The 15,182-nt window shown below is 43.9% G+C and overlaps 1 protein-coding gene across 4 annotated transcripts in view; it reads left to right on the top strand.

Moving 5' to 3' along the window:
- Positions 1–1,933: 1,933 nt before the first annotated feature.
- Positions 1,934–15,182, top strand: part of LOC144495620 (xin actin-binding repeat-containing protein 1-like) — a 34,910-nt gene continuing 21,661 nt past the window's right edge. For 2 of the 4 annotated variants that reach the window (XM_078215845.1, XM_078215843.1), the window contains exon 1: positions 1,934–2,106. The gene's annotated coding sequence lies outside the window, so the exon portion shown is untranslated. The remainder of the gene's footprint in view (positions 2,107–15,182) is intronic. The other 2 variants (XR_013498301.1, XM_078215844.1) reach the window with 1 other exon arrangement.

Genomic DNA, 15,182 nt, shown 5'->3' with positions numbered 1-15,182 from the left:
GTCAGATGGTTTATATATAGAATAATAGATACCTAGGTGTGAGGTACAGGTTGTAATCTAATTGTGAAGTTCGGATAGTTTATATTGTGAATAACAGGTAATAGAGCATTCTTGCAGAACCCAAAACACAAGATCAAGAGTTAAATGTAATTCTGCCATTGGGCAGCACTTATTTAGCAATCCAGAGTGTGCTAACACTCTGATGAAGAGAAGGCGGGCAATGTTGATGGAGGGCTATGAAAGGAGGGGGGGGGGGTGGAAGAGGATGGCAAACTATGGGGGGAATGTGGAAGGAGGGCTGTACAATGAGAGGGGGCAGGGTGAGGGATCATGACTGCTGGCAGAGGGGCAATGAGATGGACGAAGAAGATGAATGATGGAAGGCAGAAGATTAACCGAGAGGAGGGAAACTAGACTCTAACAAGGCTGTATGAAAAGCTCACCAACCAAGAGGGTCAAACAGATGCCACACTGTTTACAGGAAGAGGATGAATGAAGACTCCAGATGTGGTGGGTAGAGGTTCAAGTGTGGTATGGGCAGGTGATGGGCTTAGGGGGAGGGCATAGAATCAAGGAACAGACTCCTACCTTGTAACTTATGCAGGTGTGTTCATGTGTGTATGTGTATTTGTCTATGTGAGAGAGAGAGTCGGAGTTTTTTATTATTTTTATTTAGATTGGGTTTTAAGTACAATAAATACTTTTCCTTTTTCTTTTTATTTACAAAGAAACCTGTCTGTTTGCACCTTTTATGGCTAAAGCACTTAAACAGTTAAATACTTACTTAATTGGCAAGCATACTCTGTCAAAAACGTGTTGCGCTCAAACCTTTTGCCTCTGGGTTGCTGACAGCTTGCACGGTCTGGTGTAGACAGGTGGGCTGGGGAGAATGATATGAGTGTGCGGGACTAGAGTGGCGCTGGGGCCTTTAAACCCACCTGCTGAGGGCAGGTGGACGAATCATCACCAGGAGAGCTGGAGGGGAACTCACCTGTGCAAAATTAATGACGTTCCAAGGGCAGAATCTGGTGCAGGATCCCACCCTTCTGATCAACAGGACATGCGCCACTCTACCCACCACCACACTTAGGGTAGAATTTTCCCATCCCGTCCGCCACGGGAATCGCAGCGGGCAGCACAGAAAATTCGGCGGACCGTGCAAGGGTCTATTGACCTCGGGCGGAAATTTCTGGCCTTGGGGAAACTGCAGCCGAAAAATCCCACCCCTTAGTCTCAAAATTGGCGAATTCCACCCAAACGTTCTATCTGGAAATGATTTACAGACTGAAATTTTAATCGAAGAATACAAAAGGTTACTATCTAGAATAACAGATAGCTGGAAATAACTTACAGGTTGAAATTTAATCGAGGGGTACAGAAAGTTACCATCTAGAATAATGGATAGCTGGAAATGATTTACAGTCTGAAATTGGGGTTTCAGAGAATTTATATATAGGCTAGTTGTAGATATCTAGGAGGTATAACCGTGGCTTTAAAATCACCTCAAAGTGTTGAATATGTTGGTTGATGTATTGCTAAGTCTTTGAGGTTGGCTTCAGTGGATTTGGGCTCAGTTTCCTTCTGGTGTCCTGGTGGTTCTCTGACGGCCTACTCGCTCCCATCTTTTTCATGTGGCTGTGTCCATAACGACAGTTTATTGACTGTCATGTCATTAGCGTTTGTTTATCAAGTCACCTTCGGAGAAAAGAGAAGGAAATCGTACAGATTCACGCACTTGGCTTGGCCGAGCACCTAGGCCCCCATTGCCTGTATGGGCTCAGCCCAGTGAGTAGGTGCCTTTGGCATGCTCAGCTCGCGGGGATGTCAATGGTGTGAGTCCCCCGATGATTTCTGGAAGCAGTGATTGACTCAGCCTGATGGAGCAGCCAGCCTCCTAATGCCCTATAAATAGAGCCGGCTTACTCTCCCAAACATAGAGCAGCGATAGAATCAGCTGTCGGCATTTTCCCTCAGCCTGAAAGAGACACAGACACAGCTGGGAGCAGGACTCCTTCCCCCACTAGAACTACGAGGACTCGAGCTTTTCAACTGGGTACCTGGAGAAAAAAAGGCAAAGAAGACGATATAGTAAGGAGAAACATTTTGGTAAGCAGTATATCTCTTGCAAGTTATGTAGATGATTTTAAACCCTATTTAAGTTGGATTTTTATCACTTAGAAGATGAATGGGAGATGGAATTGGTGCCTCAGTGAAAGGTACAATTGCGGGTTGATTGTCCACTTCACGCCACCTCAGTTTTCTGTAGCATTGACTTCAGTAGCACTCTCACTATGAGTCTGATTAGCGTTAAAAACGAATTTCACCCTCAGGTAAGTTTCACCAGTAACAGTAAGTGTATTATTACATGGTATGTTGCCTACCAAGGATTTAGGCTAGCATTACACTTTGTTTTCCAATCTGAGGCTGGTGATTGAAGGAGCAGAAGTCTCTCAATTCTTCGGCAGACCAAGACTAAGCTCAACCTGAGCAGACTTGATGTATATGTCACCTTCTGTACTTTTTCTGTGAAATCTTTCAGTGTTAACTGAGCAGCAATTGATTTAAGGATTCAAAAGATTCCACACAAAGTTTTTGAAAGTTCCCTGGAGGTCAAAATGTTCATTTAAAACTGGGATTCATTTCAGACTGAAGCGATAGTGCACTTGGTGTAGACGTGAGCCGGTATGAGAAACCCTTTCAGAGTGGTTTTCAAATCCTATTCTGCTATTTTCAAATGATGCTGTCAATTTTTATATGCTCATACATGCCCAAACCCCTTTTGTAGAAATATAATTGCACCTTACGACACAATTACAGATATACTTGGATTGCCAGTATGAGTTCTGTACTGGATGTAAAGTTAAAAAGTAAAGTTTATTTATTAGTCGCAAGTAAGGCTTACATTAACATTGCAATGAAGTTACTGCAAAATTCCCCTAGTCGCTGCACTCCGGCACCTGTTCGGGTCAATGCACCTAACCCAGAGTGTGGGAGGAAACAGGAGCACCCGGAGGAAACCCGCGCAGACACGGGGAGAACATGCAAACTCCACACAGACAGTGACCCAAGTCAGGAATCGAACCTGGATCTCTGGCGCTGCGAGGCAGCAGTGCCAACCACTGTGCCACCATGCCACCTATGTTGTTGTATAAAGGGTGGGGCAGGGAGATATACTGTAACAAAGGCAGAAGCTCAGGGCAGGATAGTCAAAGGCTGTCTAAGCTGCTTGTTGACCTTCTCATAATAAGTGTGAAACTATTATCAGTAATGGAATAACTGATTCCTCCTCTGTACACTGCTGGCAAGGTTTGTAGATCAAGTCTATGTGGGTTCAATCAAGTTATTGAACCATGATGAAGCTAGACCTTCAGGAGTCAACTGTGATCATTTAAAAAGAAATTGTATTGATACTGTGGTAACTTAATATTCGGTAGAGGAGGTTGGCTGACTGTTTCCATGACCTGAAATGTCAGTGTAATTCACAGACACACACTCTGTGTACGAAAATGCTGATGAACATGTATTTGAAGTTCTGTAGTCATCTAGTTTGCTACCATTTGATGAGTGGCAGAGAACATCAAGAGCTTATGTTAATATAATGCTTTTGCCTATGTAATAGTGATTACACTTTAAAAAGTAATTCGCTAGTTGCAAAGAGCTTTTGGACATCCCTGGGGATATGATAGATGTTACACAGACTTTTCTTGCTTAAAAAGAGATTCATAAGAGAGCAGAAAATCTGACATTGAACACAAACTAGAAGTTAAGGGGGAAGGTCAAAGGCAAGGTGAAAAAGATAGGTTTAGAGGAGCTAAGGAAGTGGGAAATGTGGTAGCGAGGGGTTTGTTAAGAAATTTCCAGAGAGCATAGAAGTCTGGATCAAGGAGGGAAGTCTAACCAAACGTAATGGAACAGTGTGTGCTATCTGGGAGCTAAGATTACAGGAATGTCCAGAGTATCTTCACTGAGGCCTCCTCCAATGTTTGAGGATTTTGAAAGCACTGCACTGGGAGATACAGAGATATTTAACAACAACAACTTGGCTAATTCTGAATGTACAAGATTGTCAAAATGCTGTGAGTGAGTTGTTTGGAACAGATTATTTCACAATCCTGGCATAAGTGTTTTAAAGTGACTTGTCATTTGTTGATTAAGTTTGAACATAGAAATTATCTCAAAAATCAGTGGCATAAGTTGAAGTCTTTTTCTCTCCCAAATTTCTCCATCCTCCCCTGAGGGCCCAAGCTGAGACACATACTTCAAAATACCAATGATCCTCCAGTACCTCGCTTGTGAGGCCAATTGTCATGAGTATTGACAGTGAGTGTATACAGATCATTGGACTGAGTGAGCATCAGAACTAACACAATCCTGTCAAGCAACAGCCATTTGATAGCAATCTGGAATGGGAGCCCTGGTTGATATTTCTGTTCCTAGCACACTTCATGCTAACAGTATCATTCTCAATAAGAACAACTAACTTAGTGCAAACCAGGGATTGTTGCTGGAGCAATGCTAACCTGTATAGTTGACCAACCTGCAGACTACTTCCAGAGCCATTGGGTGATTAATATTAGAACACATCATTTACCCATCCTTCTTAGCAGGAATACATTGTCACGGCAATTGGAATTGACATAACAAGGGTAACACATTGATTATGGAGGACTTTAATCTTCATATAGATTTGATAATCCTAATTTGCTATAAAAGTGTAAAGTGGGAGTCAGCAACAAGTTCCCAGAATGCATCCTAAATAATTTTCCACATATATACCAATATATCCAATTTAGCACCACTGCTTCACAGCGCCAGGTACCCGAGTTCAATTCCGGCCTCATGTGACTGTCTGAGTGGACTTTGCATGTTCTCCCCATGTCTGCATGGCTTCCTCCAGGTGCTCTGGCTTCCTCACACACTCCAGGTGGTTAGGTGGCTTGGTCATGCTAAATTGTCCCTTAGTGTCAAAGGGACTAGTGGGGTAAATACATGGGGTTATAAGGATAAGGTCTGAGTGGGATTGTTGTCGGTGCAGGCTCGATGGGCCAAATGGCCTCCTTCGACACTGTCGAGATTCTATGAAAAGGTCATAGCAAAATGCAGAGCAAAAGGTGTTCTGACTGGAGGAATAAATAACATGGGAAAATGAAGCAAAGTATAAATAACATAATAAAAGGAGTTATCACCATTGTCCCTTACATTGGCTCCCAGTTTGCTCATGTTAATAATTTAAATTCCCCTCCTCATTTTCAAATTCTTCCATGGCCTCATCCCTCCCTGTCACCTGCCCTACAGCCCTCCAGAAGATGTGTTCCTCCAACTCTGGGATCTTGCTCATTCCCAGCTTCTTTGATCCCTTCATCGATGGTCATACCTTCAACCATCTAGGCACCAAGCTAGGACCTAGCTAGGGCTCCTATTCCTGATATCTAATGATTCCTGCTAGACAAGATCATTCTCAGTTCCCACTGGTTCAAATAGCTGACATCACTGTCTCTCTAAAACTCTTCACCTATTCTCCTTTTCCCTCTCTTTTACGATGCACCTTATAACTTACCTCATTGATCAAGCTGTTACATTCCAGTGCCCATATCTCATTTTCCAGCTTGGTGCCAAATTTTAGTTTATTATGCTTTTATGCAACACTTAGGGATGTTTACTTAAATTCAAGGTACTGTATGAAATATAAATTCTTATATTAGCCCTGTGTTAACTGATTTTAGTAGGTGGTTTTTTGAAATAAAAAGAAAGATTTGCATTTATATAGCACTTTCCCCAACAATTCAATGTATCAAAGTGCTTTACAACACAAAGAAATACTTTTGAAATGTAGTCACTGTTGACGTACAGGAAACATGGCAGCCAATTTGTACACAGCAACCTCCCACAAACAGCAATATGACAATGATCTGTTTTTTTGGGATGTTGATCGAGGAACAAATATCAGCCAGAACACTGGGAATAACTCACCTGCTCTTCTTCAAAATTCCAATTCTCTTCCCTCACCTAGTGGTGCACTAAGGCAGACTTTTCCATAGCTAGCAATTCCTGGAACAAGTCGCTGTCTGTTGCCAGAGGCTTACAGTTTCTGGGGGCACCACTCCACTTCGAGTGTGGCTGACCAGGAGTCTCTCCCGCTCTTACCACCAGCCATTGGCCTGTTGGAAGGATTTCCAGGTTGGCCACATAATGAACATATCTTCCCTGGTCATCAACCCCTGGGGTGGGACTCGAATCCGGGGTTTCTGGGTCAGAGGTAGGGATGCTACCTACTGCACCACAAGACCTCCCTTCTTCAAAATAGCACCATAGAATCTTTCATATCTACCCAAGCAGGTAAATGGAGCCTCCATTTAACATCTCACCCAAAATACAGCATCTCCATCAGTGCAATACTCCCTCAGGAGTGTCAGCTTTGATTTTCTTTGTGCTCAAGCCCTGGAGTGGGACTTGAATCCAGAACCTTGTGATTCTGAGATAAGAGTGCTACTCAGTGAACCAGAGCTAATATACCTCTACCTATGGAGTCCAGAAAAGGCAAGTCAAATCACCAACCACTGCTGAAAAGTCAACATGGCTACACGCTGGTCTCAACTGTGATTCCCCTCTTGTTCAAACAGCTAATAGATGCTCATTGTGCGGGCTCTTGAAGAATGGGCACTTGGCAAGGTTCCTAAGGGTGCTCATGGAACTGTCCACCAACATTGGTCAGTGGTTCCAGGGAGGAAATGTAAAAATGATTTTAGAAAGGAAACATCATATAGATAAGATACTGGAGGTTACAGGCCATACTGTGTCTATCACATCTCCATAATAAGCCAGAGACCACAAGCAAGCAGAAGAGACATGTGCAAAATGGTAGTAGCACTAGGATGTTTTAAATTTTTCTCAAAATAATTGGGGGGATTCTTTATTTTTGGTGTGTATTTGTAAATAATCCAATAACTGTTCAAGGCCAAATGTGCTGCCATTCTTTCTATATATAATGGATCAATTGGGTGCACATATTCTGTATAAGATTGCTGCTGTAGCAGGCAGGGGAATCACGAATTAACCGTCTGTTTGTGCACGCTGCCTGAAGTAGCCACGTCCACACAAAACCTGAATCAAAGAAAGAAATAATTACAATTTCACCGTGCTTTTCATGATCTCAGGATGCCCCACAGCCAGTGTGATATTTTGGAACGCGTCGTCATTGTAAATGTAGGGAATGTACCAACCAATCTGAGCGCAGCAAACTTATGTAAACAGAAATATGATAATGGCCAGAGAATTCTGGCCATAGACCAGATAAACTAAAACTCAAGAATGAATAAAGTCCAAAGACTCAGGGATAAATACTGGCCAGGACAGTACTGGGGAGAACTCCCCTGCGCTGCTTTGAAATAGTTCATGGGAACCAGCTCAGTGCTTGCTGAATATGGCAGACAGGGCTTACATTCAATGTCTGACAGAATGTCTGACAGTGCAGCACCTCCTCAACACTGCAACAACAACAATGTATATTTGTATAGTGCCTTCAATGGAATTAAAAATATTCCAAAATGCTTCACATTTTAAAACAGAATATAACATAGAGTCACATAAAGAGATATTGGTCAGATAGAATCATAGAATCCTACTGTGCAGAAGGAGGCCATTCAGCCCATTGGGTCTGCACTGACCACAATCCCACCCAGCCCTATCCCTGTAACCCCATCTATTTATCCTAGCTAGTCCCCCTGACACTAAGGGGCAATTTAGCATAGCCAATCCACCTAATCCACATACCGTTGGAGTGTGGGAGGAAACCCACGCAGACATGGGGAGAACGTGCAAACTCCACACAGACAGTAACCCAAGCTGGGGGGAATCGAACCCCGGGTCCCTGATGCTATAAGGCAGCAGTGCTAACCACTGTGTCACCGTGCCGTCTAAGATAACCAAGGTCAGAATTCTCTGGTCTTGCACACCCCGCTACCGCTACCAATGAGAATTTGGTCTGAGCAGCAGGACTGGAGGATCCTAGCTACGGGCAAGGTTGGAGAATCTGGCCGCAAATTCTTGGTCAAAAAGGTAGGTTTCAAGGAACGTGTTGCAGGATGAAAGTCAGATAGAGAGACAAATAAGTATAAGGAGGGTACACCAGAGCTTAGAGCCTCGACAACTGAAATCAGGGCCACCAATACCGGAATGATTAATATTGCAGGTATTCAAGAGGCCAGAATTAGATGAGAGCAAATATCTTGGAGAATTTTGGGGATGGATGAGATTGCAAATGTGGGGCGGGTGAGGGGGCGGTTGCAGGAGGGACAACGTCATGGAAGGATTTGAAAAATAGGATGAGAATTTTTAAATTAAGACATTGCTTGATGAGAGCTCTAGATTAGTAAGCACTGAGCCTAGATTCTGTGCAAGTTTCTGGAGGGGTACTTGAACTCACACTGTTCTGACTCAGATATGATGAGCTGAATTTTAGAGGCCACTGTGGGTGGGAAAAGAGGGGGGGGGGGGGCGGGTGGACCCATAAATCAGGACTCCGTGCCATCAGCAGCCTGTCCATTGCCAACCAGACCATCCTCATTGCGATTTTATGGGTGGCTGGTCAGGCATTGGATGGGCAGCCTGTCTGTGGCCTAATTGAGGCTATTAAGCAGGCAATTAGTGCCCAATTAAAGGCCTCTATCCCACTGCTATTCCAATGTAACAGCCAGTGAGGCCTGCACCGATGTTCAGCCTGGCAGGTTTAGCCATGCTGATTGGTGATGGTGAGGAGGTGCCTCTTTCCTGGGCTCTCCTCCCGCAGTTATGCCTTCCCACATTCACTCACTCCCCTGCCTGTTCAAAATACCCCCTATCTCTCTGTTGCTGAGGCTTGACAGTCTGGCCTCAGTGACATCTCAGACCCATCCGCATGACCGGGTCCATCACTGAACACCACCTTTTTGCCCTACCTGTAAAACCAGAACTGGCTATATCTCCGACTGGCACAGTCTGTCTGTAGATTTACCAGCCTCTGATGGGCTGGTAGCTCAATGGGTCTTCTTGGGGATGGACGGAAGACCCACCTCATGCTAATTATAGGGCCTTTGCCCAAAAAATTAAAGTGGGGAGAATCAGCTAAGTGGAGGTGGCATGGTGGCACAGTGGTTAGCACTGCTGCCTCACAGTGCTACGGCCCCAAGGACCCAGGTTTGATTCCGGCCTTGGGTCACTGTCTGTGTGGAGGCTGCACATTCTCCCCATGTCTGCGTGGGTTTCCTCCTGGTGCTCCGGTTTTCTCCCACGGTCCAAAGATGTGTAGGTTAGGTGGAGTAGCCATGGTAAATGCATGGGGTTACTGTGATTGGGTGAGGGTTGGATCTGGGTAAGGTGTTCTTTCAGAGAGTCAGTGCAGATGTGATGGGCCGAATGGCCTTCTTCTGCACTGTAAGGATTCTAGGTGGGGTCACCTCCGAAACTTACATTGGGATGTGGGGCAGCCCGCCTTAAGGTGTAATCCAGTCTGACCTCACTCTCTCAATGACTTTCTACAAGTCAAAGATTAAGAATTTAAACATTAGAATGGCTCGAGTTTTTAACCCACTGCTGCAGCCATAAGGAAATTCTCAGGAATTTGTATCCTGTGAGTAAATTGATGAGTTAAGGAGGCTGAAGCTGTGAGCCTGAAATGCTTTGGAGCTAAGTAATTATTTAATGGGCTGAATCTGTCCAACCTCACCAACTGGTCTCTGCTATTCTTCAACAGCTGTCACTGCAGGGAAACCTCTTTCAGATTCCCTTCCAAGAATAGTGACTTTGCATTCTTGCAAAGCGAGACAAATGTCGGGAGCTTTGATGGACTTTCTTTCTGAGCTGTGAGCTATGATAGCTATTGTCTATCAGTGCGATTGTCACGAGCATGATGCTCAGCTTATTTTAAAACTGGCAATTTAAATAGAACATCAATCATCCAGTCAACAAGCAGACATGTGCTTTGCTGAATTTAGAACCCTGTCTGATTTTCAGCCACAGTTATGATGCTGCCCCAAGATCCATAATGTAGAGCCTGGATCTACGATGTAGGTCTGGGCCTAAGACACAGGACCAAGGTTCATGATACAGGCCCAGGCTTATGAGAGAGGGTCAAGGTTCATCATGCAGGAACAAACCTATGATGCTGAATCAAGACCAAACTAATAGTGCTCAGGATGCTGGAACAAGGCTAATGTTGTAGGAACATAGCTCGCAGGCATCGCCAGGTTTGTAAAGAGTAGGTGGTAGGTTGAGATACATCAAAGAATAATTTAGGCACTAAGTCTGAGTTATAAAAGCACAGAGATTGTGAGACATTTCACAGTTTTAAGGTCCTGGAAAAGGAACTGTATATATCAGATTTGAGGCCCAGATCTTTGTCCCCAGGTTGGGTGCGTAGAGTCGGGAGATTTCCAGACTCCATGAACCCAATTTTTAAAAATGCCCACCTGCAAGTCAGATTTTTGGTCTGTGGGGCAGACTGAGATAGGAGTGGAGGTGGGTGACCCTGAAACAAGCCTGGAGGACTGCATCTGTGTGCCAGTTAAATAAATAAAATACTAAAGCAAAAACCAGACTCCCAGTCCTCACCCCTCACACCCACAAAACATACTCCGTTTGGCCGATCCATGCCAACCTCTGTCAACCCATATCCCCCATCTACTCTCCTGATCCCCGTACCCCCCATGTCAACCCACACCCCTCCAACCCCCACATATGACCCTTTGTCCTCATCTCCTCCATGCCAACTCACCTATTAGCCTTGGACCCTTCCTTGACAGCTTTGATGACTTTGAGAGTTCTAAATATTCCCTTGATAGCTAGACAGGTTTTTTTGGCGGTGTCTTGACAGCTGGACAGTTCCTTGACAGCTTGACAGTTCCAAAGAGTTTATGTGTTACAAGTGCAAAATCTTGTTTAATTTTAATAGTCCTAAGGAGTGTCTAACCTCTCCCAAAGGGTACTTTACCTCTTATAAAGAGTGTCTAACCTCTCCCAAAGGGTGCTTTACCTCTTATAAAGAGTGCCTTACCTCTCACAAAAGTGTTCCAGGGCCTGAATGAATCCTCCAAGATCAGATCTCCTCTTACCCTACTCTAATCGGTACACTGTGTTTCACATAGGTATCATAAATCCCACTTCAGTGGAGGGAGCTGGTGACTTAAACATCCAGCTGCCTCTGTGAGTTGTGCATGTGTGAATTCCAGTCTGACTCCAATCCCACCGCTGCAAAGACTGGAAATGGCAGGTTCAGGGGCAGGACTTTGAGTTTTTGATCATTTCTGGGATTTTCGCCATGATGGAAATGCTCTCTGTTGTGGTGAAAATCTGGCCTGTAGTTCTATCATTACCAATAATTCTTTATTGATTTCTCTCTTGCTAGACTTTGTCACCATATAATTGCCTACGTGTTCAGATATTTACCTCTATGTTTCCTTGTCTCTTTATCTTCCTAATTATTATTTTACGTTTCTCTTCACCAATACTCTATCAACAATAAAGGGTTAGCATTGTTGCCTCACAGCACCAGGGACCTGGGTTCGATTCCCGGCTTGGATCACTGTCTGTGTGGAGTTGCACGTTCTCCCCGTGTCTGCGTGGGTTTCCTCCAGGTGCTCTGGTTCCTTCCCACAGTCCAAAGATGTGTGGGTTAGGTGCATTGGCCATGCTAAATTGCCCCTTAGTGTCCCAGGATGTGTATGTTAGAGGGATTAGCGGATTAAATATGTGGGGTCATGGGGATAGGGCCTAGGTGGGATTGTTGTCGGTGCAGACTCGATGGGCCGAATGGCCTCCTTCCCTCCTTTTGCACTATAGATTTTCTATGATTCTAACAATAAGTAAACTCTTGACCAAGTCTCCAATAATTCTCCCTACGTGTTGCGAATGTTCCCTTCGAATCTCTAGCAGGAAATGAAGAGTAAAAGGTGATACCTTCAACAACATTCAAAATTCTCAGCAATGACTTGCTTTCCTCTGTTCCACTGGTCGTTGTTGGAAAAGATTGTTAAAAGGTTTTTCCACCAAAATGCCATGCTGCCTCTGTAATGGTTGTCAATCAAACCCTTTTCCAGGTGACCATTCCTAGTGCTGGCTTCAACTACTTTACCCTGATGCCGACATGCTCCAAACCAGCTTTGTAGCTTAATACTCCATCTTGGTCAAATCTCTTACTGAAGAGGTCAAGGGATATGGGAGGAAGGCAGGTTCAGAATATTGAATTTGATAATCAGCCATGATCAAAGTGAATGGTGGAGCAGGCTTGAAGGGCCAAATGGCCTATTCCTACTTCTATTTTCTATGTTCCTATGTTCAGTGCCTAAAAATTGCAATGAAAATTGTCCCTGATTTTTTTAAAATTAAAAGTTCTAAGGAGATTGAAGATACCTCACATTATGAAATAGGAGAACAGTTCCAGCACCTCACATGAGTGCAGTTACCAGGCAGTTAGGCCCACAGAGACCGTGTCAGGCCCAAAGCCAAGCTCCTATTGCTTACCGACAGAAACAGTAATATTACCGCTACTCTCAAAATATTCAATGGAGTGTATGTGCCAGTTTAAATATAAACGGTTTACCCCATGTCTGGTGGACACACAGAGAGTTATACTGTTAAACATTTTCTAACCCGGTAGACAAATTAAATGGATTATCCATAATTAATGACGAGATCACAAATAAGGTTGGTGAGCATATGTCTGGTTTTGGCCAAGGCAAATTTATTTTCCAGCACACTTTCTGAAAATTTCTAAGAGATAAGCTGAATAGGTGTCTTCCTTAAATTAATCATATTTTCCCTGCTTATTTCTGTGGCTCATGATGTGAAGATATTAAATGTTCAGAATAAACTGCAGCATTTAGTAGCACTGTCACTTCTTGGCTGGGAGACTATGGCCAGTATTTTATGATCTCGTTCGGACGAGGCTCGTAAAATCCTGCCTGAGGCCAACGGAGAATTCCGTTCTGCGAGCCGCACCCACCCCGATTCCGGAGCGGGCGTGGCGGTAAAATTCCAGCCTATGGGTTCAAATACCACTCCATGAGTTTATGGTCTTAAGCATTAGACAGTGTTTTACCAAGGGAAAGCATGTCAGTGTTCCTGATAAGACACTAACAGTAAGGCCTTAATTGTCTGTTCAGGCAAATGTCAAAGAATCTCTGATGCCATTTGAAAAAATAAAGGATTTTCTCCAGGGTCCAAGCAATCATTTGCCCTCACCAGTAGGAGACAAAGCTAAATCTAACTAGTCAGTTGTTACATCGATTATTGGGACATCTTGTGATGATGTTGTGTGCAAAATGGCTGCTGCATTTGCCAATAATTAAATTATAATGAATGCACTTCAATGTTTTTATTGTGCGTAAACTGCTTAGTAATATAAACTGCTATATAAATGCAAGCTCAGAACCCAACAATGCACTGGTTCCTAGTGCTATCGCGTCTTTCTCCCACCATCTGTCCATTTCTGCTCAATCCCTCCACCATCATTGCCCCATGCCTTATTTCACTCCTAGCCCTCAATTCTCACGGCTGAGTGCGGTAAGGCGGGCACTGCGACAGGGAAAGAGTGTATCTGCCCAAGGGTTCCTGTCTGTGGAACTGAAATAGCTGCATACGGCTGGTTAGGTGCATTGACCATGCTAAATTCTCCCTCAGTGTACCTGAACAGGCGCCGGAGTGAAGTAACTAGGGAATTTTCACATAAATTCATTGCAGTGTTAATGTAAGCCTACTTGTGACACTAGTAAATAAATAAACTTCAAGCTTTCATGCCTTCAAGACATCCAAAAGAAATGTTTTTGAAGTATCAGGTAAACAAGTATCAGCCTTGGAAATTAGAGCAACCTGAATCAGGTGCCACATGCTGGGACTTGTGCACTTAATTGCCATACAGAAGGATTAAGCTTTGCTTAATGTAGCATTTTTGGGATGAGATGTTATATTAAGCGCCTGCTTGACCTTTCAGATCATGGACATGGCAATTTTTGGTGACAAGTAAAGGCACCTTGGCTAATATTTGCCTTTCATCATCAAAGAGTGAGGTGGCCATTCATCTCCTTGTTATTGGGATCCAGCTCTGCGCAAATTAACTGTTGTGATTACAGCAGTGGTTACACTTCAAGAATATTTATTTTTGATATCCTGAAGACATGAAAGAGGCTATATAAGTCCAACTTCTCTCTTGGCTGTAAAAGGAACTCTTTGGTGCTTTCTCGGTATTTTGAATTTGGAGACTTTTTGGAGCGCACTGTGAGGTCCCCACACAGTGGCAGACAGACAGCCGGCGAGACAATGAAAGGTTGGAACTGGCCTCGCTCGCTATTGGGACATTTATTACACAGAGGAGCATGATGTGATTGTACAGCAGATCCTGTGATTGTTTAGTGTAAGTAACTTAAGACCCTAAAGCCAGCTGACAGCGATTCCTGCAGGGACGGATCACAATCTCTTCCTGCCCTTGTTCCACACAATGGGTGGGCTGGCATTCCCTTTGCTTGAGGTCGTTGTTTATTCAGCGTTGATAACTCCAGCGACTGACACATTGTTGGCTGACAATTCAGAGCTGTGCCGTGCTGAGTCTGCAGCTCCCTCTGTACGTGCATGCGTGTGCATGTATTTCATGGTCAGTAATTAGCTCATTAATGACTGCAACAGTGCATCTGAAAAAGCTCCAAAAGATTGAAAGACAGTTGCAAATGCATAGTTTGAGATTAATATTACTGGTTTTTTGTGAATGATCTTTGGACCTGGGAGAGACGGGTAATAAGAGTATCTTTGAGTGATAATGAATGATCTTTTTAAGATGCGCACATTAAGAATCCTTGGTGAGGGGGGCTGGGGTTCATAGTGTAGGATGCCACCAATAATATTTCAAGAGTAAGAGAGAATTCAAGGCAAATGAGGAATGAATAGTTTGGACAAGCATTGCTTGGGATTGTGGAATAAGGAGGTATGAATATCCCTAGGATTTCAGTTGATAACAAATCTGCAACTCACACTGTTTGCTGGATTCTTAGACATGGTTGACTCAACGTTTGTAAGAAATAGGGGACCAAACACAGAGCCGGGATGCCAATAGCACCATGATACCAATAGCAGCAGCAAACTGCATTTCTATAGAGTTCCCCACATACATTAAAGGGTCAGATTTTCGGTACCAACACAGGTAGCTTGTGTCAGGAAATTTG

The sequence above is a fragment of the Mustelus asterias genome, chromosome 7 (assembly GCF_964213995.1).
Source record: "Mustelus asterias chromosome 7, sMusAst1.hap1.1, whole genome shotgun sequence".
NCBI lineage: Eukaryota > Metazoa > Chordata > Chondrichthyes > Carcharhiniformes > Triakidae > Mustelus > Mustelus asterias.
This window is presented reverse-complemented; position numbering and strand designations above follow the sequence as displayed.